Raw genomic sequence first — 23,908 nt, 5'->3', positions numbered from 1 at the left:
ATGTTGCTGTTTTGTCATAATGGCTGTTGAGCTGTCTGTCACGGTGAAAGGGTTAGGGGCCTGCGGGGGCTGACGCTCCTGTCACGCTCTCAGGGTTGATGGTGTAGAATCAGACGTGGGGTTCGTACACTTCATCACACAAATTAATGTGCCGCCTTAGAGGGTAACATCACTAAGTGGTTGAATACTAAAAACACTGGATTGTTGTGGCAAAGAACAAAATCAGAACTGAGATCTATGTAGAGGATAATGTACAGCTAACAGGTCATTGTTGTGAAATAAACCCCAACAGGGCGATGCGGCACTCCGACACGGAGGGGTTTATTTCACAACAATGACCTGCTAGCTGTACATTATCCTATTAAATAAAAATATAATATCCTATTAAATAAGAAATCAATAATTTGACACAAACCAGAGTCCGAGATCACTACTGTAGGACAAACAGAACGGTCTGTTATACATAGCAGCTGTCTGCTATAAAGAAATAATAGACCGTAGAACGCCGTGTTTGACCAATCAGAATCAGGTATTCAACAAAACCGTGTAATAAAAAGACATAACTAACAATGGCTTGGACCTGCAAATTGGACTGTAAAATTCATCAGGTGGTCAGAAACATGACTTTAAATGAATGCTAGTTTTACTAATTATACTCCGTATTTGCTGGTGGTGTAATTAGGTAATTGTTTGCTAGTACATCATGCGCCATAAGAGCTTTACACAGTGATGATATGTCAGTTTTGTGTTTACAGGTTGCTACACTACCCCCATGTGGCCAAAAAATCAAATCAATTAACACTGCTATAACGGCCCATTCACACCAAGAGTGAAGCGAACTTTTACACACAAAGTCAATGCAAAGAGGAGAATAGATGTGAATCTGCGGCGGGCGACGCGAATGGTGCGAATGACGCAACAGAACGTGCAAAATTTGCGTCATTCGCATATGCGCCTAAGTTTAAATATTTCAATTTGAGCGAGAAATTTGCGTGACGCTGTCATGAAAGCCTATCAGCGTTGAGATTCTCCTCCTGTCATCACTGACGTCCTGACGTTGTTGAATCAGAAATAGAGGAAAAAATATTGTAACGGTCTGTGGGCATCCAGAGCTACAATAGTACATCATATCTGTATATATTTCTTCCATGGTTAATGGCGGAAATGGTGGAAAGAAAAGTTGTTGGTATCTATGGAGACAAGCCTCTCCTCCTCTTCGGCGCATCAAGCGCGAATGAACACAAATGATACCGGCGGTCCAACTTGCGCGATTAAAGCGAGGTGAAAATTTGCTTCCCTCTTAGTGTGAATGCCAAATAAGTCTCAGTTTAAATTAGTCAGATTAATGAGATTTGTAAGGATAGGTGGGAATGTGTAGCAAGTTTTATGTGTATGTGCCGTTCAAAGTTAAATTAAGCCTTTGATTACTTTGCTTCCAAGAAGCTATATAGTTTTACTTCCAGAACACACAGTCAAAATGCACCATCAAAAATAGTTCCTCCGTGTCTGATACTCGCTAACACGTTCACCATGATAACTTTATAAGGTGATGATGTGTGAATGTTATGTTCACAGCTTGTTGTGCTGCCAAGCGGCCGTAAAATCAATTAATGCTGGTTTGAATAACAACTGCAAGGTAGTCAAACAAATATCACATCTGTTTTCCCAACCTCATCTGTTACGCAATTTTACAAGATCTTTTTTTCATTGAAAGGTACACAGGAACGTAGGAGCATGTCTCCTGTACAATCTAATACAATCCAGCATAACAGCACTAGAATAAATTTACGGTCCGGTATTGTGCTTTTGTTCAGGCTGCCAGAGTCGTTTATTCAACTTTATGAAAACCATTACATCATTTTGAAAGCTGTAGTTTGGGGTGTTGTATTATACTGAATGGTGTTTCTAGTGTTTTAATCCACTGTGGGCTTTTTCGGCTGTACACTGATGTAAATGAAATCACTCAAAAAGTATATGTTGGTCAAAATAGTTGAAACTATAAAGTATATGAATGAATTTTCTTGTAATACAACTGAAATGGTCCATTCATTGGATTCCATGGCCCATAATAAAATCACATATTGCTACAAACCACAGACTGCACTCCGTTCCTGAACCACAGAAAATAAAATAATACATGTTTTATACAGAAGCACAATGGAATAGAAACACAATATAAAATGTATCTGCACAACACATTTCTTTCTTAATGAGCATGCATGGCCAGATACAGATACTAGAGTGTCAGTTTCATAAAGCCTTTTCATCATTTCCTCCAAAAAGTAATTTTTTTTGGTGGTTTTACTCAACAACCTCTTTCTTAGATCACGATAGAAAGCACAATATAAAAATGCATTTTCATTTAATTTAACTTGCACAACAAATCTGATCCTGTTTTTCAATACCAACATACTGTACAGCAGGCTGTTCTCTCACTAAGTTGTTTTCAGTGAAGACGGAAGTTTTTCGTAGGAAAACGCATGAAAAATGGGGAATCATTTTTCGTAAGATATCATAAAAAACGTTGTATGAGGATACATTGCATACAGTAACATCCTGTTTCCAGATGTAGTGGTGGTAAGATACAAAAGCTGATTTGGGCGCACGGGAATATTTGGTAACACTTTATAACACAGCCTGCGATTTACAGTGTAACTTTGTTGTATGAATCATGTACCAATAAAATACTTACCCATTCCTACTGGTACTTAAATGTATGTACAATGAAAGAAAATGAGACTATGGATAAACAAGAGAGAAACAACTTGGGCGTTTTAAAGGAAAGGAGAAAAAAACGGGAAAAGTACGGGGAAACAAAACAGAAGTTTGGGTGAAATGGTTAACAACGCTGATATTCTGCAGAACCTATGAAGTTATTATAGTATAATGTATTTCACAGTTAAAATATGCCACCAAAACTGCGGCGGTACATTGAGGGAACGAAAGGGGCTTCTGGAAAGTCTCTGAAAACATACAGTATATGTTATTGAAGATTTGAAGGATTCCGTCATTGGAATCTGTTTAGAAAAGGGCAGGCACTTTCAAAAACATACTTGGCAGATGATTGGATGAACCATCTGTCAATCAAACTAACGAAAGCAAAACTAACTGACAGCAAAAACATCACCTTTATTGTCGTTCTTTGCTCTTCTTTCAATTAAAAAAATACTCTCCAGTTCTGATATAACTGACGCTACTGCAGCATCTAACCTCTTCAGGAGCCACCATTGTTGTTTAGAACTAACAGTTTCCTCTCCGTGTCATCACACACACCTAAGTCACTTCCGTAGCGGCCAGTAGCTCCTCAAAGGACGATGAGTGGTCCGTTGTCTTGCAAGCCGGACACAAAAGCATTACTTGAAGCCTGACAAGATGGATTTTCGTGTAACATTTGATACTGCGATTCTCACGTGATCTCGTAACATCGCAAGAATCCAACTGCCGTGCAAGGTTACAGCAATGTACTTATAGGGGACTTAACAGGATAAACACCAGCCTACTGCATAGGCAATTTAGCCAAACGTGTAATGTTCTTTGGATTGACTGCAGCACAATAAAAACAAATGTTTTTGCTCATAACACTTATGTATTACTTTATAGGTTTGGCCAAATATTAGTGCACCAGTTCTGTACCCCACAGGTAGCCGGTATTTAAAAAATTATTTATTTCTCCTTTCCTCTGAAATTGTTACTCCCCTGTTCCCCATAGTTTCTTTCCACTGTACCTACATTTAAGTACCATTAGGAAGTATTTTATTGGTATGTTATTCACACAATGAAATTACACTGTAAATCGCGAGCTGTGTTACCAAATCGTTTTGTCCTGGGCTGATTAAATTCCTCCAGGGAAGATTATATTTCACATTATTTTATTATTAAACGAAATATACACACATGCATCTCCTTTAAGTGGCTTAGTGAAAAGGTGTTATTCTTCTCATATAGACGTGTGTGAGAATAACACAGATGAGGTCCAGTCAACAGTAGGGTGTGAAGTGTTTCATCTATCGCCTCTGGGTGAAGCATGTGAGCTATTTTCTTTCTACTATAACCGTAACTACCCACGGGCTATGACAAGATAATGAGGAGGTCTACTTTAAATTTTATGCACTAATTAGATAGAGACGTCGTTGCATGCATGAAAGGGTAAATTAAATACAAAATACCAATGCTTAAGGGGCAAACCAAGGGTGTAATATGTATGCAGCGCTGCATAGGTTTATACTACGATGCCAACAGGGTAATGAAATCTGCCGCCATGTGTTATGACAGTGATTGAGGATGTTTTTCTTCTTTAAAAAAAAGAAAAAAAAGTTGAGCCAAAGGGGACGAATACCACTTTATATATAAAATAGTCCATTATAGAATGTGTAGAATCTCTTTTTTAGGTTATAGACGGTATACTTTTGTGTCTGCCTATAAATCCCGTATTCATGAGCTGCCAGAAAATGTGTTAGTCACAGTGCACCTAGAACATATGGTGCCTTAGGCCCTCCATCGGTTCCAGAGTATATCACTCCCATTTCCTGCTGCTTCCTATATTTTGTGTTTTCACTTATACTGCCATTAACAATCCCCCGAGGATACATGACCCACAAGAAGTACAATCAGGGCAGATGGGAGATGCGGGAAGGACAAACAGAATAACATCTTCATGACAAAAGACTAGGAGGCATAGAAAAGTGTGTCTAGCATTTCAAGTGTGTGTAAACCTGTGTTTTTTGTATGCAGCCGACAGATCAGGAGGCTTTTGTACAACTTGGTCATCACGTTTCATTAAAACTGAAGGCAGATTTAGATTTTTTTCTCCCCCCACTTTGAAGACAACTGGGAAAGAGAGGTTTGCAATTTGAGGTTTGTTGTGACATTTCATCCTCTGATTATATTAGCGCCCTCTGCAAAGCAGCCGCTGCCTGGTCTGAAATGATGTTACCTAAGCTGACAAGAATTGATGCAATGACCTTACAGCTTGTCCACCGGTGGAAAATTGCTCTACGGTTTCACTGTGAAACATTGGAGATGGGAAAACAGTCAAGTGTCTCTGTTGCCACTATTGTTATCACTAATGTTGCATCAGTGGACCGACACTAGACTGCGACACAGGAGATCAGAGGAGTTTTGGGAGAAAAAAAGTACGGAAAAGAGCTTTCTATATGCGATATACAGTAAAGTATACAGTAGATTGATTTTTTTGGCATACAGCCAGACAGACAAGTAGTTATAATCACCTCATACACAGACACACACACTCTCGGGGCCATGTTCCATTATTCATCAACAGATGTGTCCTTTAAAATTAGCATATTTCATTTATCTGTTAGATGCAGTAATAAATATCCTGATATAGATTCAGTTCTGTCACAAAATTACTTGAAATTCATTCATTCGGATGCAGAGGTGCAAGTCTCGCCCAGAAAAAAAACAATGTCACAAGAAGTGTTTTGAAATGCAAATAGAAGTGGAACTTTTTATGAAACATATAAATAATTCACACAGATTAGAAAACAGGTGAGTTCCAACTTGTGGGTTACATCATTACCAGCTGTGACAGCGATGCTGCTATTGTTTTCACCTTGTGAGTCTGTGTGTGTGACATCATGGCGAAGTGTGGTCTCCTGGAGAAACCTACTGCAGCTGGATCTAACACACAGAGGCGGTTTTGAGTACTTTGCCAGGTGTTTATATGTCTGTCTATGGACAGATTTTTACAGCATTGCAACCGTGGAAGATGCAGTCATGAAACTTTACAGATGTGTTGTTGAGATCAAAATACAGGAATGAGTTAGCATTTTAGCACTTCCAGTTCCCTCGTCTGGATGTCAATGGGGTTTTTGAATGGGTTTTTGGTTAGATGCCTGAAATAAGGCCTGTGTTTAACACCACAGAAAATCCAAACAAACAACCAGAACAACATGTCTTAAAAAAGGGGGTTGCTAACAAGTGGCTAAATGGGACTACTAAACATCATCACGTCAACTCGTCTGCCTTTACAGCCTCATTGTGTATACTCGTGTTCATGCAACCGTGGTGTAGTTCTTTATAGCCTAACGTTAGCTTTTTATTTCTGGCGATGCATTCACACTTCAAAAATCCTAAAAGTGGTGTTCATTTGTGAAGGTTATCTTGCTGAACAAAACATGTAAGTATCTTAAAAGTGTGTTTGCCACAGAGCTTATTTTCTGCAATAATCCAAAACTCAATGGGAAAATCCCCTTGTTTTTTTGTTGAGGGAACCAGGGTGATGCTAACTTCTGGTTGGCCGACAAAAATACGTCATCCCTGCACCACTCTATGAAGGTGGGCAAGGGGGGCTAAGGGGCCATTGGCCTCCCCACTTTAAACCCCTGGCCCAATTTGGCGTCACAAAACTTTACAGGTGTGTAGTTGAGATCAAAATGAAGGCCGAGTTCAAAGATGGGTGTGGTTAAAGCAAGGGCGCCGGAAGTAGGGGGTTGGATGCAGGGAAGGGGCCATTGGCACCCCACTTCACACCCCTGATCCTAATAGGCATCGCGGCTGGTGTGATCCCATTGCAAGATGGTCTCTAGTTTAAATTAATGCTAGATGTATAGAAAGTTAACTAGAATAAATATTTTAAAGAAATTGGTAGAAACTTAGTCGTGTTAATCAGCAGTGCAACTATGGACAGTAAGTTTTGAGTGAGGAACACATTCTTTCTCTTGCAAATGAAAAGTAGAAATGATGAGCAGTAAAAAGCAACCTTACTGTCGCATAATGGAAGGAGCTATTCTGGTACTGGAAGTAAAAGTCCCATTAATTTTTCACGTGGACAATGTTACATGACTCATAGTTGGAGTACTTCTATGGCTTGGATTCAGCATGAAACTAGCTAGCTATCCAGCCATGTCATCGTCCCAAAATCAATATCAACTGTTTCACGATCAAGTGAGAGGCCATGTGTACTGTCGGCCGCAGTCTGAAGTAGCGAGTTGAATAGCGAATGGGATGTGAAACGATCACTTATGTGGTACAAAATATCAGCAAGTTCATAGGGGCAGTGTAACTCACTTCTTGCAGATTTGTGTGTTACAGTCACCACCCTGTGGTGTTTTTGTAGCCAGCGCAGTCATTTAGAACGGTGAACAGACAGATTCACTGGAACTACCTAGTAGGTGTCCATTATCAGAAATTAATGGACACACTGCATTAAATGATCTTATTGTAGTAATATTTTTTTTTTTTACAGATACAACCTTTGTCTAGTATAATCGATAGCTTATGGTAGCTAATTTAGGTTGATATTGCTGCGTAACTGACATTACTGAGTGTGTTCACTGACTTGACGACCACAAATTATAAATAATTTCTGAAACAATTTCCTGAAGAGCACTATATAATTTGGTATTAATTAGAGAAAACTGAGACCATGTTCAATGGGTACATTTGTAATTAATTTCAGCTGAATATAGATATATATAATTTATATTAAAATATACAAACAAAACTGTCAACAGGCAAACATGCAATTCAACATATATGAATCATAATAATTAATGAATAATGGATAAAAGCATGCTTATTTTGGTTAAATGGAGAAATAACAGCTTTTAAACTCAACACAACTAACTAAAGTAACTTTCACTATTTTCTCATAATTAATACCAAATATCATTGTTATTTCCAGGAAACCTTAAAAAAAAAAAGAACAGGAATTAATTCCAAAATAACAAACCGTTTAATTGTTTCCACGTCTAGAAAATAACTGATCTGCATATTGTATGTATCAGCAGGTAGATTATGATTTTAATATTAATCATTTACACTTACATGACAAGGCGTGTCTTTTGGTATATCAGCGTTGTAAATGTCTGCTGTGAATTCTTTCCCGTGTGGTATTAATATTACAACAGGTGAGACGTGTTGGGAGAGTGACAAGAACGAGTCACCTTAATTTACAAGCTATCAGTAATGACCTGGGGGTCACTTATGGAAATCCCTCTATGTAAATAAGTTTTACAGATGGTGATTCATCCCCTGGTGGACCATAGCCCCCCTCTTTGACAAGCTAATCCGCAGCCAAGCATGTAATTAAGTACAGAGTCGGGTATGCTGGGAATGTGATGCATGTGTGTGACATGACAGTGAAGCAGCGGTCTGTGCCATCAGCGTAGAAACTAATCACCTGTCACTGGCCGTTACTGACCAAACAGTCGCTAATGCATCCCGTGAGCCAGGTTTGGATGAAGGTAGAGAAGAGGAGCATCACCAAGTGATGAACGGAGCATCATTAATAAATGATAAACTCTCTGTCATATATGCACAGGATTTTTCATTTGCCTAAGACTGCAACAAACCGTGGATATGTGTTTCAAAATGTTGCATTAAAGCAGGAGGGAGTAGTCAAGGTTTGTAGCCTCAGGCATAACCACCCTTTACAGTGGTGGATCCATAATACTGTAATTATGTAATCATCACTTCAGTACAGCAGAAATGGCACACGTGTTACTGAGAGTCTAGTCAGCAGTCTGTGCTACATGATATTATTATAATGACCAGCTTCTCTTTTACCTTTCTACTGAGGTGGATAGATGAAACCACAGTCATACTGAAAGAAATAAGGTTAAATAAAGTTATTTTGACTTGACTACATTTTCGTCAATGTATAATAACTGAAATACAGGCACACTATCTTTAACGCGGCTATAATTTATATTTTTATAATGTATCAAATGACAATGTGAAAACAATAAGTTCAGCATATCAATTTAAAAAGTGATACTATGTCAGTGTTGTGTTATCTTGTTTCTGCTGCCGCCAAGTGGACAAAAAAAGTTATTGCAGGCTTAAGAATTACTTTGCACTCGTCTAATTTCTACTTTTTCATGCCATAACAGTGCAGAGTATATCATAATATCTACTATTTGTCACAAGACAAACACACTATGCTATCCAAAGTGACTTTATTTTGAAAATATCCTTAATACTCTTTCGCAAATTCATATAAAACTAGAATTACCGCCTTGCAGTTGTATGCTTCTGCCAACCAGTCAAGTTTCCGTTTACATTCATGTCTGTTCAAAAAGTCATCACTTCCTCATTTTATCCTGTTAGACATTTGTGTGAAATTGAATTATTGAATTATTGCCAAAAACGTTTTTTGTAAGGTTAAAGTGACCTTGACCTTTGACCACCAAAATCAAATCAGTTCATCCTTGAGACAAAGTGGACATTTGTGCCAATTTTGATGAAATTTGTTCAAGGCGTTCCTAAGATATTACAAGAATGGGACAGACGTGAGGTCACAGTGACCTTGACCTTTGACCACCAAATTCTAATCAGTCCATCCTTGAGTCCAAGTGGACGTTTGTGCCAAATTTGAAGAAATGTTCGGAGTTTGAGTTCTGTTTTTTAAAGCAGCATTACCTTTTTTGGACACTTGGGGGCAGTGCAACAAACTGTAAACAAATCACTAACATATTATCAACATATAGAATTGATATGGCAAACAGTTGCATATTTACACATCCAGCAGACACAGAACAATATTAGCATTCATTTGGAGTCGTCTTTCTGGCCTCCTGACATAGTAAGTCCAATATTCACGGCTCTTTTTGCTCTGTTTTGGTCTCCACCAACTCCTCAGAGAAATATCAGTTTTTTCAGCTGCTAAATACTTCACTATGTTTACCAGCTAGTCGCTAACAGTGTCTGTCTTTTTATGCTGCTGGATGGGGATGGATGAGAGCTGTGAGACTTAACCAAAACAGTAAAATTGTGGGGTGTTAAATCAAAACAATGAGCTGAAAGATGCTAAAATGCTTCACATAGCTGCTTTAATAATACGTACGTTAATTTGACCCATCGTTAATATAAAAAAAAATTGATTAGTGCAACTTTAAACAGTTACCTAAAAACATTTGCCACATGGACTGTCCTCAGTGCAGATTTAAAGCAGGTTAGTGTTTTTCTGGTTATTATAGAGCTACACAATGATTGAATCCCTTTTCAAGGACACCCTTCATGTAAATTCACTGTGAACCCACTCCCACCAGGTTCCGCATGGTAATGACTCTCTAACACTCTATAGAAGGCAGAGATAACACATTCGATAGGAAGGCGTTCTTAAAACCACAGCCCCTATGGCAATTGGCCACGACTGAAGTGAAAATGTGTCAGTGTTGGAGAGCAGCCCTGCATTCAGAGTGGAGTAGGTCAGTCTGAGAGAGGAAATGGAAACACTCTCCCAGGACTGCTCAAACCCCTCGAAGGAGAAGTCCTGTAATATCCGGCCTCTGCCTGACTTGATCAAGAACTGATACCAATATCTCTCTATGGCTCGGCAAAGAGCTGAACCTTTATCAGGATTAGTACTGAAAAAAAACCAATTACTAGCCAGGTTTTCATCCATTGTAGCACAAATGTTAACCAGATTTGCAGAAAATTTGCACAAAGCGGGCCAGTAGGATAGTGGCTGACCCATCCCATCCGACTCACTGCCTCTTCAGAAAGCTCCCTTACAGCCGCAGGTTTGGCTCCATCAGCACCACGACCACCAGACGCCTGAAATGTTTTTACCTTAAAGCTATCGGCCTCCTCAACAACCCATCCTAGTAGTTAACTTCACTGACTCACATGACTAGCGACTAACGACTCTATATGATATCCAGAGCATTGATATACTGTAGCAGCAAACAACTATTTGCTATGTAAAGATATAGAGGAGTAATGTTTACCATTTTCAAGATAACATTGTATTGATTCTGGGGAAATTCATATGCAACCCAGCAGTATATAAAGTAATTAACATTGGTCCCACCTTTACCAGCTGCAACATCAATGTAAATTACTTTTGGGCCATTCTGCATAATGTGTAATTCTACTTTTGGTACTTTTAAGTATATTTAGATGCTAATACTTTTGTACTTTTTCTTAAGTCAAATTTTAAATGCAGGACTTTTACTTGTAACAAAGTATTTCTACACTGTGGAATTGCTACTTTTACTAAAGTAAAAGATCTGAGTACATCTTCCACCACTTTTCATTTGCCTCCTAATGTATCTTTGTTTACAACTCCTCTATCATCACATGAATCCGTCATGAGAAGACCTAGAAATGCTGGGCTAACTCATATAGAACTAGAGTTCACTAGGTTTACTAGGAAAAGTAATAAATAAAATGATGTGAAACAAGAGAGAAAGAGATGTGGGCCTATAGCCATTTCCACTCCCTCATTAAAGCAGCAGAAAACGGCCTCTGTTCCCCTGGTGCTCTAATGCCTGCACCTCTTGAGTCCAGCCTTACTAAAGTCTCTCCTTTAACCTTCTTCCCATCCTTTCAGAGTTAATACACAGTTCCAGGTCAGCCTTGCCAATGCATGGGAGGATTTCAGGGGGCTGTATTAAATCTCCTCCGGCGAATACCTGAGTGGATTTTGATTTTGATTTTTATTCTTGAGGCATCAGTCCCCCGGGGAACACAGTCCTCCAGCCTGAGCTCAGTTCCCTTTGAACTCTACTTAGATTTTCCAGCTGGGCCACTGGCCATAAGCAGATCCAATGCGTTGTTGAGGTGTAAGCGGACAGGAGGCTCTTGATGTATGGTTCATTAAAAAGATGAATTGTGCTGAGCGCATCCCTGGTGAGGATTGACCCTGTTGTATGTATTCAAGCCAATGCTTTCTCCACATTCACCGGCAGCAAGACACCATGTCAAGCATCCTAAAATAAGGGTTGTTTATCCAGATATGTCATAAACCCATACTTTTGAGATTCCAAGACAAGTACATAAAGTCGCCCTGACAATACAAAGTACTGCACCATCAAGTTTTGTCAAAATCTGACAAGTGGTGCTATATTTATGTCCAAATCAAGCGAATCTAGGTTTATTTGAACGACACTTAATAGTACTGAAAGAGGGATCGGTGTAACAGGAGTGTCTGTTTGTGAATGAGGATTAAGGGCTCAAGTTTCAATTCCACATGGCACAAAACCAATACAAGGCGGTACACACACACACACACACACACACGAAGTGCTGACTGATTTTAAAAATAATTTTGTGGTAAAAAGCTATAACTTGAATTGGATTAGTGATGCATTTTAAAGGGGAACTTTTTTATTTTTGTTCAACCATATTCCCCATGTTCCAAGTGACTAATGGGGACAACAATTTTTGAAATTGGTCCAGTATTGAGTGATAACGCTGTAGCCGGCAGCCATTACGTTGACTAAAAGTGCTTGTTTTTGCTACTGACAGGCTCAGATTGTTATTATAAATGTCTGACAACATTATGGAAAGGACCCTACTGAGAAATAAAACATCTTCTTTTATCTTTCGCTTGATCCGGTCTGTTTGTCATTGTGTTCAAGGTCAACTCAAGGAGAGGTATTGTTGTGAAATTGGAATATCTGTATACTCTGGCTCAAATAAATATGGGCGGCCATCGAATTCAAAGACCTCATCCACATTGTTGAAATCATCTAAATATTCAGCCGTGACGTTGAAAATAATTTAGATAACATTAAGCTATATGTGGAAATAGAGGGGCAAACCACGCACACATCTTTTGGAATGTCATAAATGTACACTCATTTTGGGAAAATTTGCATGTTACAATTAATAATAATAATAATAATATTTTGGGATATACAAAGTTATGTACCTGGGGAATATAAAGGATTATGTCACTGATAATGATAGATATTTAACCAAGATATTATTGATCACAAGTGAGAAGGCAATAACAAGAAACAAGAAGACTGAACCCCCTACTATAGCACAATGGTTAGAAATAGAGAGAGAGAATTATACTATGGAAAAAATGACTTTCCAGCTTAGAGTGAGAGAAAATGTTTGGTCAGTAAATGGAAAAAAATGGATGGTTTATGACAGTGGAAAATGCTTATGGACTAACTGAAGTATAAATTACAATATACTGGATTTGTAAACACCCTTCTTTGATAATGGACCATTGCAACCATGCCTGTTCTGTTTGTTTGTTTTTTGTTCATTTTCTTTATTGTGTTTTCTTTTTCTATCTTTCTGATTGTAAAAAAGTTAATATACAGAGTACTTTTGGTTGTATGCACAAACAAAAAATCAATGAAAATTTAAATGAATAAAAAAAAGAAGATAACACTAAGCTAAACTTTCTGTACCTCAACAAAACAAACTCTGCCCGGCCTGCACTCGCGTTTCCACCATGGATATATTTCACTATTCCACCCTTGTCTTCCGGCAACACGTCCCCTTGCCAGATTTCAGAACGAGACTTCTCCTTGAGACTTCTCCTCTTTCCATCATGTCAGACACTTATAATAACAATCAGACCCTGTCATGGCAAAAACAAGAACCTTTAGTGGACGTAAATGATGGTGTCAGCTGGCCCCAATAGAACCATATTGCAGCCTGTGAGCAGTTGCTGTCTACAGCGTTCTCCCTCAATACTGGACCAATTTCAGAAATTGCTGTCCCTTTTAGTCAGACACAAAATATGGGAAAATAGGGTTGAAAAATACAGACGTTTAAGTAGGGGAGTTAGGACCAATGAGATGTCTTCTTTCCTCTCCCATTTAAAAGCCCACTGTGACATGGCACTCTGACATTTTCATGATAAAGAGAGCGATAAGGAGACACAAAAGCTTCATCCAAGAGTATATTTAGGCTACTGTGTGTCCTTGTGAAAGAGGTAAGGAATTGCAGCGAGTGAAAAGATTAAATTAAACCAGTATGAGAGCAGAAAACGGCGCAGAAAACTTGTGTTCCTGGGAAAGCCATTGCCTATGTATTGCATGCGCAAGAAATGTAAATTTAATTGAAGGCCGAAAACAAAAATAAGGCATAAAATAAAGATCAAAGCCTGTGTGTGGGAAGTAACACAAAATGCATTCTTTGTAGTTGTATCCAAGCTCAACAGGAGATCACGGACCATTTTGTGAGGGTGGATTCAGTAGAATAAAACATTCAAAACCAGAGTAAAACTGTTCTAAACAATGTTGTTAGACAGATGATTAATAGCCACAATTGTGTTACACATTTTGGATAAAAGTGCTAAATTTAGACTGATGGATTTGTGGATTAAGCGTCCTGGAGTCCAATTAAAACAAACATGTCACAAATAAAACTGAACATTATAACAAGTTTGTGTCCTAGATGTGAACAAAATGTTCCTTGTAGGGAGACATCAGAGCACAGCAGCAGGTCTAGGTTTGGAGTTGAGTAGTGACCTAGAAATAGTGTCAGAAACATCATGGGAGTAATGATCAAAGATGGGCAAACTCAGTGTTTGAGTTACGAAAGAGCCAGGGGGGGTTTAGCTCCCCAAAGAGAGACCTGAGATCCCCCAAGGGGCAAGAAAATCTAGAGTCTGGGGAGGTTTTAAAAAACTGAGATAACCAATAGCATTCATAATGCTGCAATGAATGATATAAGAAATATAAAAATTGATGTCAAAAAAATCTAATGTATTGCCATCTGTAATTTTAAGCTGAGTATCCACGGTCGTGTCTAGAAGAACCCACGAGTTGGGAAACTCTCACGAGATAGTTAAGGTCAGGCATTGACCTTGAATAGTTAAGGTTAGGCACTGACCTTGAATAGTTCAGGTTAGGCACTGACCTTGAATAGTTCAGGTTAGGCACTGACCTTGAATAAATAAAGCTAGGCATTGACATTGTATAGTTAAGGTTAGGCATTGACCTTGAATAGTTAAGGTTAGGAATTGACCTTGAATAGTTAAGGTTAGGCATTGACCTTGAATAGTTAAGGTTAGGCATTGACCTCGAATAGTTAAGGTTAGGCATTGACCTTGAATAGTTCAGGTTAGGATAGGTAGTGAGTCTCGCAAGAGTTTTTATACGTTTTTGCCAGATTTCACAATTTGCAGGTTACCCTCTAGACACGACCAGTATCCACTCTTTCTTTCAGCATGCAGTGAAGACTTTGCTTTACTTTCCCATTACACAACTTTGTGCAGCAAGTTTCTCCTTTGTGTCAGCCACAAAAACAAGATTTCAGAATAGAGTCAATGTGGGAAAAACCTTGCCATAGCGATTTTTACATGCAATGACAAATTAGTTATAAAACAAATTAGTTTAGAGGCTAGAAACAGGCCTAAATTTCTGATCAAGTGATGAAAAAAGGTGAAATAAATTGATAGTAGTAAAATGCTGCACTACATTTGTTCTTCCTGATGGCTCGAGGCAGCGTTTAATACTGGATAAGATCGACAAACACAGGTCAAACATTTTTAGCAGCTCTGACATAATGCCCCCACATTCTCCCTCAACATCAGGGTCTCTATTAATTTTTTAATCTGCTATGTTTTCTAGTTTCAAACAGTTTCAGACTGTCAGTTGGCCAGGAAGTTAGCGAGAACAGCTAATTTTCTTTAATACTTAAAACATGTAAAAGTCCTGCATTCAACAGCCCACTTAAAGGAGCAGTATGTAGGATTTAGTGGCATATGGTGGTGTGGTTGCAAATCGCAACCAACTGAATACCCCACCGCTCACTCCTCCCTTTCCAAACATGTCAGAGAACTATAGCCTTCAGGTAAGGCTCTCTCTAGAGCCAGTGTTTGGTTTGTCCATTCTGGGCTACTGTAGAAACACGGAGGTGCAACCTGGCTGACTCCGTAAAGAGGGCCTGCTCCCTAGGTAGATATAAACGGCTCATTCTAAAGTAATGAAAAACAAAACGATTCTTAGTTTCAAGTGATTATACACTAATGAAAACATAGTTAATGAATATTGTATTCTATTTCTGCTAATAGATCCCCTGAAATGCTACACACTGGCCCTTTAAGTGAGTAAGTATCACAAGTGAAAGAACAAGTTGTTAACACAGATGCATCAGTATGTACGCTGCATTCTGCTGTTGTAGCTGACCGAGGTGGAGCCAGTTTTAACTACTTTATATACCGTTAGGTAGTTTAGCCCAGTGGTTCCCAAAGGGTCACAAGATACATTTGAGAGGTCGTGACTTGAGAGATGATTAATGTGAGAGGGGGGAAAAAGTTATTTTATACAAATCTGTATTCATATTTTGGACTTGTCTCTAATCTTTGTTGTTGTTTTTTTTTGCAAATTTCTGGATATTTTATTTTTTGGCCTGGAGCAGTTTTCTAAATGAGACCATCTCAGACATTTAGAGGAGAAAGGTCTCTTTAGTGGAACTGCTAACAACTCAGACATCTGTCAAAGGACTCCTACTATACACTGATTTTTATGAGATGTCACAAGCTGAAAAACAACCAATGGTTTAATATTTAACAATGTATTGTATTTTATAAACCTATCTTTTGTTTTCTATGTAAAATCCTAATCTGTAGAGTAACCAGTAGCTACAGCTGTCAGATAAACGTAGTGGAGTAAAAAGTACAATATTTTAGAAAATGGAGATAAAGTAGAAGCAGAGTAGGGGTTTCTGGAACAACTTACCCTACTTCCAAGGTGCACGGAGAAGGGAAAAGTCGGAAGAGGTCAAAACTCTGACAACACTTTTAGTATAAGTAGTATAAAGAAGCGCGTTTTGGCTTGTGACCTTCATCAGGGTCTGCAAGTGTTGCTGGAGTTTTGACCTCTTCAGAAAATGGAAAAACTAGTCAGTAAGTAAAGTACAAGTACCTCAAAACTGTACTTAAGTACAGCACTTGAGTAAATGTACTTACCTAAGCAAAATGTTTTCTCCAGGCTCCATTCAAGACTCTTAAGGCTCTGACACATCAAGGTGAGCGTCTGTCAGCTTAGTTTTTTCGGTGTGTCCCGCGCCGTCTGCTCTAATCTGCCCATGTCGGAGGCTTCTCAGCCGATTCAGCGTGTTGAATCGGCTGCAGAGCTCGTCGTTGGGGGAAATCACTCTGATTGGCTGTTCAGCTTAAACGAATCAGTGCACGAGAAAAGAAACGGAAGTGAGGAAAGCAAGCAAACGAGTAAAGTCAAGAGGAACAACACAGAAGGCTCCCCTCATTTTTCCTCTTCATCTCATCTGATCATTCCCATAAACAAATATTAAAACAACATGGCCATCTGGAATGAAGCTAAGTGGTGAGTGAGAGTGGTGTGAAAATGGTCCGGCAGACGTCGCTTTGTTTCATGTACGTATCATAACAACGGCTTGTATATCCGCAGTCCTCGGTCTTCCTGTTTCCCTTTTTGAATGACAAATACAGACTACCGCCACCTCCTGGTGTGGAGAGTTATTTCCTCTCACGCAGGCGCAGAACGTACGTGCTTACTATCAGTCGGCTGTAATCTTTGTGGTGTGTTCAAATGCAATTTGTCGGCCAAGACAAACTCGACGTGAGGCGACGCAACAGTCGGCCTCCATCACCGCTAATTCTTTGATGTCAGCTTGGTGTGTTTAGGTCTTTATCTATTTCTCTGTTTGACCCCTTGGGTACATATCTAACCCGAGTGCCCCCTAATCAGTCTTAATCCACTTATGTTAGTCAGCAACAGATGCTTGGGTCACTGCTCCAGAAGGAATACCTTTATCCAGCTAGCCAGAGGTAAATTCCGTTTTTTGGTTCTGGTGTTGTTTGAAGGGAAACATACTTTCCTTTATGCCCCTCAGTTAGGCGACTGTGTGCTCTCCCACACCTTCGTTGGCTTACATCTCTTATCTGAGAGTTTTGCGTTGATTGCCCAGTTTCCTCAGGCTTGCAAACCACATGGCTGACTTTCAATTATGTTTGTGGTTGCTGCTGTTTTTCAGCAAATTTACCTTTCTGTTAGTTATTTACCACTCTGTGCTCTCTTGTGTAGCAACAAGCATGCAAAATGAAACCATGGTGACCTTTTTCTCTCAAAAACAAGCCTAGACAAAGAACACATTTTTTCTGCTCACTACGGTGGTGCTTCAGTTGCTCCTGAGACAGCCCTTGATGCCATCTTCAACATCATCATCATCGTCAGCCAAGAGGTCAATTCACTGCCCGCAGCTCGATCCTGCAATCAATTATGTGAGGAGAATAGAGAGAATAGAATAGAATGCCTTTATTGTCACTCTACAGAATATAACTTTTAATTAGCAATTAAAAGTGATAGTGTCTAACATTTCGGGGGATCTATTGGCAAAAAATTGAATATATATATATTAATAAGTATGTTTTCTATAGTGTATATATATATATATATATGTCTGCACAAACTGCAACTTGCACTGTACATTCACTTGATATTCTCAAAGCTAATTAACTCTGTATTCTGCTCCACTAGCTCACTTGTTCACTCATACCATCACACACATTTGCCGCCGGCAAATCTCACACACTGACTGCTATTCTCCAAATGACCTACGCTACTCTTACAACAACTGGCTCTAGATAGGGCAATTTGCGTTTTCACGTCAGCCACCGTAGTTCTCCTACAGGCATGGCACACACACTTGAGAGGTTGCAACCTTGCCTCTAGATGCCGCCAGATGTTACACACTGAACTTTTAAAAGACACAGGACTGGAAAAACACCACAAAAACTAAACAACTTCAGCAAACAAACATCCACAGCCAACAACACAGTTTCTGAAATAAGTAAAATAAATAAATACAATATAATTATTGCACTAGAAAAAAAATTATTATTGCATTGGAGTCAGGTAATTATTGCCCTAGAATAAATGTAATTATTGTATTAGTCAGGTAATTATTGCACTAGAGTAAATGTAATTATTGCACTAGAATAAATGTAATTATTGTATTAGTCATGTAATAATTGTACTAGAATAAATGTAATTATTGCATTAGAGTCAGGTAATTATTGCACTAAAATAAATGTAATTATTGCAGTAGAATAAATGTAATTATTGAGGTAGAATAAATGTAATTATTGCAGTAGAATAAATGTAATTATAGCACTATAATAAATGTAATTATTGCACTAGAATAGATGTAATTATTGTACTAAAATACATTTTATTATTGCACTAAAATAATGTAATTATTGCACTAGAATAATGTAATTATTGCACTAGAATAATGTAATTATTGCACTAGAATAATGTAATTATTGCACTAGAATAATGTAATTATTGCAATAAAATAAATGTAATTATTGCACTAGAATGGTGCATATACTATATAGCAGAAGTAGTAGCGGGGTATGACAACAAGAGCGATTCAAGGACTGTAGCAGCTATATAAGACCCAGGCCCACTACGACTGGGACCACATGGCTTCAGGGCTCTCGAGTGTTTTGCCTCAGGCCGCAGAGCTGTGTCACGACCCTCATTACTCCTTCTCTCATCTCATGTTTTCTGTAGGCGATTTCTGGCAGTTGGCTGGGGCTGACCCTGCTGTAGTCCTTTGCATTAATAATGAGGAATGCTTGGTGGCGTATGTTGATACTGACATGTCATGCCACCGGTTATATCCACCAGTTAGATGCTGTATACTCACAATGGTGGGAGGCAACCCAAACTTGGACCTTTTGGCCAACCTAGAAACCCGACTCATTACTGAGTCACGGCAGTATGCAGCCGTTTTCAGTGAGAAAGCTCTGATAAAATCACTGTACGTGAGTGGCTCCACATGTCATGGTGCGTTTAGCAGCTAAAGAGCCAGATATATTTCCCCCTCAGGAGTTGGTGAAGACCGAAAACAGAGCTAAAAAGGAGAGTGAATATTGGACTTACATTTGTCAGCTAGCCAGAAACATCTCCAAATGAACTCCAAATGAATGCTAATGTTGTTCTGTATCGAGAAATAGGCAAACATACAGGTTTCCAGCTTCTCTCAAAGCGGCCATGAAAACCAATTAACCATGACTTAAAAGTCTGAGATTAAAATGTTGACCTTTAATTATCTCGCTGTAATTAGTCAGATTAATGTGATTTGCAAGGATACAGTAGGTGCTAATGTGAAGCACGTTTTGAGAGTATCTACTGGACTTACCGAAGTTCAATTTGGCCTTTAATTACTGTGCTCCAAACTCACAGTGAAAATGTCCACGTTTAGTCAAAATTAGGCTGTTTATGTCTGAGATGTCAAAAAATGCTGACTGTTAATTACACCATCCTCATCCTTTACATCCCTCAATACAAGATAAAACATGTTTAGGACAGCAGTTTTTTTTTCTTTTTCCCCCCGGTTCGTACGTATTGTGCTCGCCTACATACTGCCATTTGTTTGGCTAACTCTCATCAGCACTCTACCTTTAGCTGAGGCATCACCATCCCTCCGCTTACACCCATCAATGCTCCATCGAGGGCCTGTCCAGCGGCTGTCAGCCGATTGTCATGCTGTTCGCTTCTTATAACCCAATCTGTCATGCATTGTTAATGTTTAAAGGATATTGTTGTGTATGCTGTTTGCAGCAGCTACATCGCAGGAAACGGAGTGATGTGATTCGACTACAGGATTATGGGTGCATCTGTTTCCTTGATATTAATATTTTTTGGGTGGGGGTGGGGGGGGGTTGTTCAGCGTACAGTACACATGCTTGATTTGATTTTAATTGTTAAAGAAATGAAAGGACGGCGCTGTAAGTCAAAATCACATTAAGCTTCTTAGCAGGATGTGCAGCGTGTTGGAGCGGTTGCTGATGAAATCCCAAACCTGATCCAGTGTCAGACTCAGACAGACAAAATAGTTTACTGATGCAAGTTTTACCCCGAGTTGATCTCTGACACCAATTATTATTATTTCACAGTTTTTCACTCACTCCATAGAACATGAATCAAAAATAAACATGTGAACGCTGCAAATGTACCTACAATGAAACATGAAACCTGCAACAAGTACGTCGAATTACACAAATTATAAATAAATTGAAGCATTTTCTGATCTGATCTGACACAATTTGTCAGCCCCCCTTCAAAACCACTAATCCGTTTGACCATCAGACAATGCTGAGATTGACTTGGTTTGGTTTAGGGAAAGATCATGGTTTGGATTGAAAAAAAGTACTTAGTTGAGGGGTTAGGGAAACGTTGCGGTTTGGGTTAAAACTACTACTTTGTTGGAAAACGGGAACAGATATGTTGTTGACCCATCAATCCACCTCGACGTCCTCCTTGTGTGGACTTCGTGGAAATCGTATTTTCATCGTCATTGCGATATGAGCATGTGCAATGAAGACATTGTAAAAGGCTGTCTGAAACGCGATGAATAAGAAAAATCATTATATTTAGGGATGGTTAATGAAACCCGTTTTTAAACGGGCCGCGGGGCTAAAGCTGCATCCTCTCCCTGCTGCTCTGTCGGAGCTCTCCACACAAGTCTGCGAACAGCTGATCAGAGAGGCCGCGTTGGAGACGAGGAAGTGAATCAGGTGAAGTCGAGTTGACGACTACGAACGTTACGCTTGTTGCTGTAAGTGAGTGCAATAAAACTCTGCATGCGAAAAGCCAAGATCCGTTATCATTACACGTGTTCAACAAGGATAAACATGATGAAACCGTTAAACATGTAGAAAAGCAACGTTTCAATCAATGAAAGGAGGAACGGAAGGCGTTAAGCGGTGATACGCTGTTATTGACAAAGGTGCAGACTACGGAGCCTCAGTGTTATTCATTTATTATCTTCATAAAGTTTAAGAGCAACGTAACTCTCGGCTACACAAGCAAAACAAAAGCTTGCAATAGACTGTGTAGTCTAACTGTTTAGGTTAGTTTGTCATGTATCTTACTGGTAAACTGATCAGCTGGCTGAGACAAAGCAGCCCCTCTTCCCTCTACCAGCCATAACGTTATCTGCAGTAGTGGCTCACATCAGCAGAGGGAGGAGGACAGACGACAGGAGGACAGAGGACAGGAAGACAGAGGACAGGAGGAAGGACTGATACTGACTGATGTCTGTGTTCTTCATTTTTTATAAGCTTCACTCAGTATTTTTTCATGTCAGGAATATGATTTATTTTATTAACATGTTAGATTGTTTCCAGTGAGATATTAAGGAGTTCATATGGTGACTTTGCTGTTGTAAACATTACTGTTGCTGCTCTAGAAACAGCATTTAGCCTAGTTATATATAAAATATATGTATAGCTAGTATGCACAACAATATTTGTTTATTTATCGCGAGTCATATCGTCATCACAATATTGAACAATGTTATCGCACATTACAGATCGTGCAGGTCTACTTTGTCGCTTTATAACAACGTCACCTGACTTCCTCATTTCCTCACATCATATTTATAACGGCCGCTAGAGGTCTTTGTCATATATACATAACATAGACCGTATATAAAGATGGACGACATGACAACCCCGCCCGGTCCATGTCAGCGGATGGGACATGGGCAAATCTAAAAAGTCAAAGTACACGTCAAATACATTTTTCCCAAAGATGGTCTCTGTCATTTAAGGTAATACTTATCACGCTGTGTATGTTCAGGGGTGTCATGATTTCAAGTCTAAATCGGATATTGATCGAAATTAGCTTCCGATTTTGACCATCGAAATCAAAAGCGGGATCGGCTACTTTTTTATTTTCTCTCCACCTATTTGCGTGCGTCCGAAGGAAAAAAAACTGAAAAACACCTGAAAGACAACACAGCAGATTTTACCGGTGGCCTGCAGCTGCACTTTGAGACAACGTGGCCACTGACGAAGTCGGAGATGACAGAGAAACAACAGAACTTGAAAAGCCTCCTGCTTCCCTGAAGTCCCTGTGAGTTATGTAAACAACAAACACATTGTTGACAGAAAAACTACAGTTTGTAGGCTGCAGAAGATTTAGAGACCGCAGCAACCAAAGAAAACAGCGCACATCGAACTATTTGGTGATCTCCACTTAAAATCGATTATGTTTCTACATCGCTTTGCACGGTAAAGCAGGGTTTATGCTCGTGTAAGGCATGTAGGTGCTGACAGGGACTTGTTGCATTCAGGTGTGCCTCGTAAACTCTGAGAAACTCTAGCTGCCTCTCTTTTTAAAGAATGACAGTTGTCAGGGCATAAAACCACTGATCTATTGATCTTTACGAATCAAGACTCCATAGTCTAACTATGGCATGTTTAAATCGAAAATCAAATCGAAACCTTGGATATGGAGAATCGCAACACCCCTAATGTTCAAGTTCAAGATACGTTTTGTTTTAATTCGTTATTTAATGCTATGAAAAGGGGGGTGAGACGTCATGATTGACAGCCGGAGGCTCAGGAATTGTACGAGAGAGGAGATGTAACTTTAACTTTCCATAACCGTCAGGAGTCTGTAGACATGTGTCAATTTGATCATAAATGCAGTTCTAGAGATACTCTGGTTAGTAGCTGTGTCTTTCTAGCCAAACAGCTACCGTGGTGCTAACGTAGCAGCTAGGTGGTGAAGGAACTGGCCTTCTACCTCCAAGAGGTCAAGGCCCAGTTACGTGTTGGTTAATCTTGTGTGACAAAGAGAATTTCCAAACAGATGAGTTAAAGCATAATGATTCAATTTATTCCGAACAATCAATGTTGCATAAGTAAAATAAAAGAGTTTACAGATATCTAGATCCAATCAACGTGTCCCTGACAACATACAGTGCATGGGTCAGTTCGCGAAGTCTGAACCCCGAGCTATCCCTGATCCAGCCTATTCATGGTTTACACAATATTAATATTCATGAGCTTATGGCACGTGATGTTTCTGCTGCATGTCTTCTTCTTTGTTATCTCCTTCTGGCTCCTTCCTCTCTTTGACCTTGCAAAAGAAGAACAGCACCTGCCTCCTCCCTTTCCTCACAATCACTCTATTCATAACAAATCCAACAGTCAGGTTATTGTAAGCACTTTTGTACATAATAAATCCAACAGTGGCTCACGCTAGAAAGCTGCGGCCGATACCGTGGCTCCAGCCCCCCGATCACTACTGCGCAGACTCTGGCTCCAAATAACGTCAAAATCTCGCCACTCCCATAGGCTATGTGGGATATTTTGGCTTCATTTTTGTACAGTGGGAGGATCTATGATACATAGCCTACGTTGTTCTGGTACACTTGCTGAAAAAGACTGATGCTGTCGTTCTTT

General features: G+C 39.3%; 1 protein-coding gene and 1 long non-coding RNA gene across 4 annotated transcripts in view; one reads left to right on the top strand and one right to left on the bottom strand.

The window, feature by feature from the left end:
• Positions 1 to 23,908, top strand: part of syt6a (synaptotagmin VIa) — a 76,021-nt gene that overhangs the window by 7,236 nt on the left and 44,877 nt on the right. The gene's annotated exons all lie outside the window — the stretch shown is intronic.
• The window catches only part of LOC141772371 (uncharacterized), a 73,811-nt gene that overhangs the window by 21,944 nt on the left and 27,959 nt on the right, over positions 1 to 23,908 (bottom strand). Inside the window, exons 1-3 of one of the 3 annotated variants that reach the window (XR_012594895.1) lie at positions 17,809 to 17,919; positions 16,631 to 16,835; positions 12,584 to 14,186 (exon numbers count right to left, since the gene is read on the bottom strand). This is a non-coding gene — a long non-coding RNA (uncharacterized LOC141772371). Of the gene's footprint in view, positions 1 to 12,583; positions 14,187 to 16,630; positions 16,836 to 17,808; positions 17,920 to 23,908 lie in introns of those variants that run through there. The other 2 variants (XR_012594894.1, XR_012594893.1) reach the window with 2 other exon arrangements.

The sequence above is a fragment of the Sebastes fasciatus genome, chromosome 8 (assembly GCF_043250625.1).
Source record: "Sebastes fasciatus isolate fSebFas1 chromosome 8, fSebFas1.pri, whole genome shotgun sequence".
In the NCBI taxonomy this organism is placed as follows: Eukaryota; Metazoa; Chordata; class Actinopteri; order Perciformes; family Sebastidae; genus Sebastes; species Sebastes fasciatus.
This window is presented reverse-complemented; position numbering and strand designations above follow the sequence as displayed.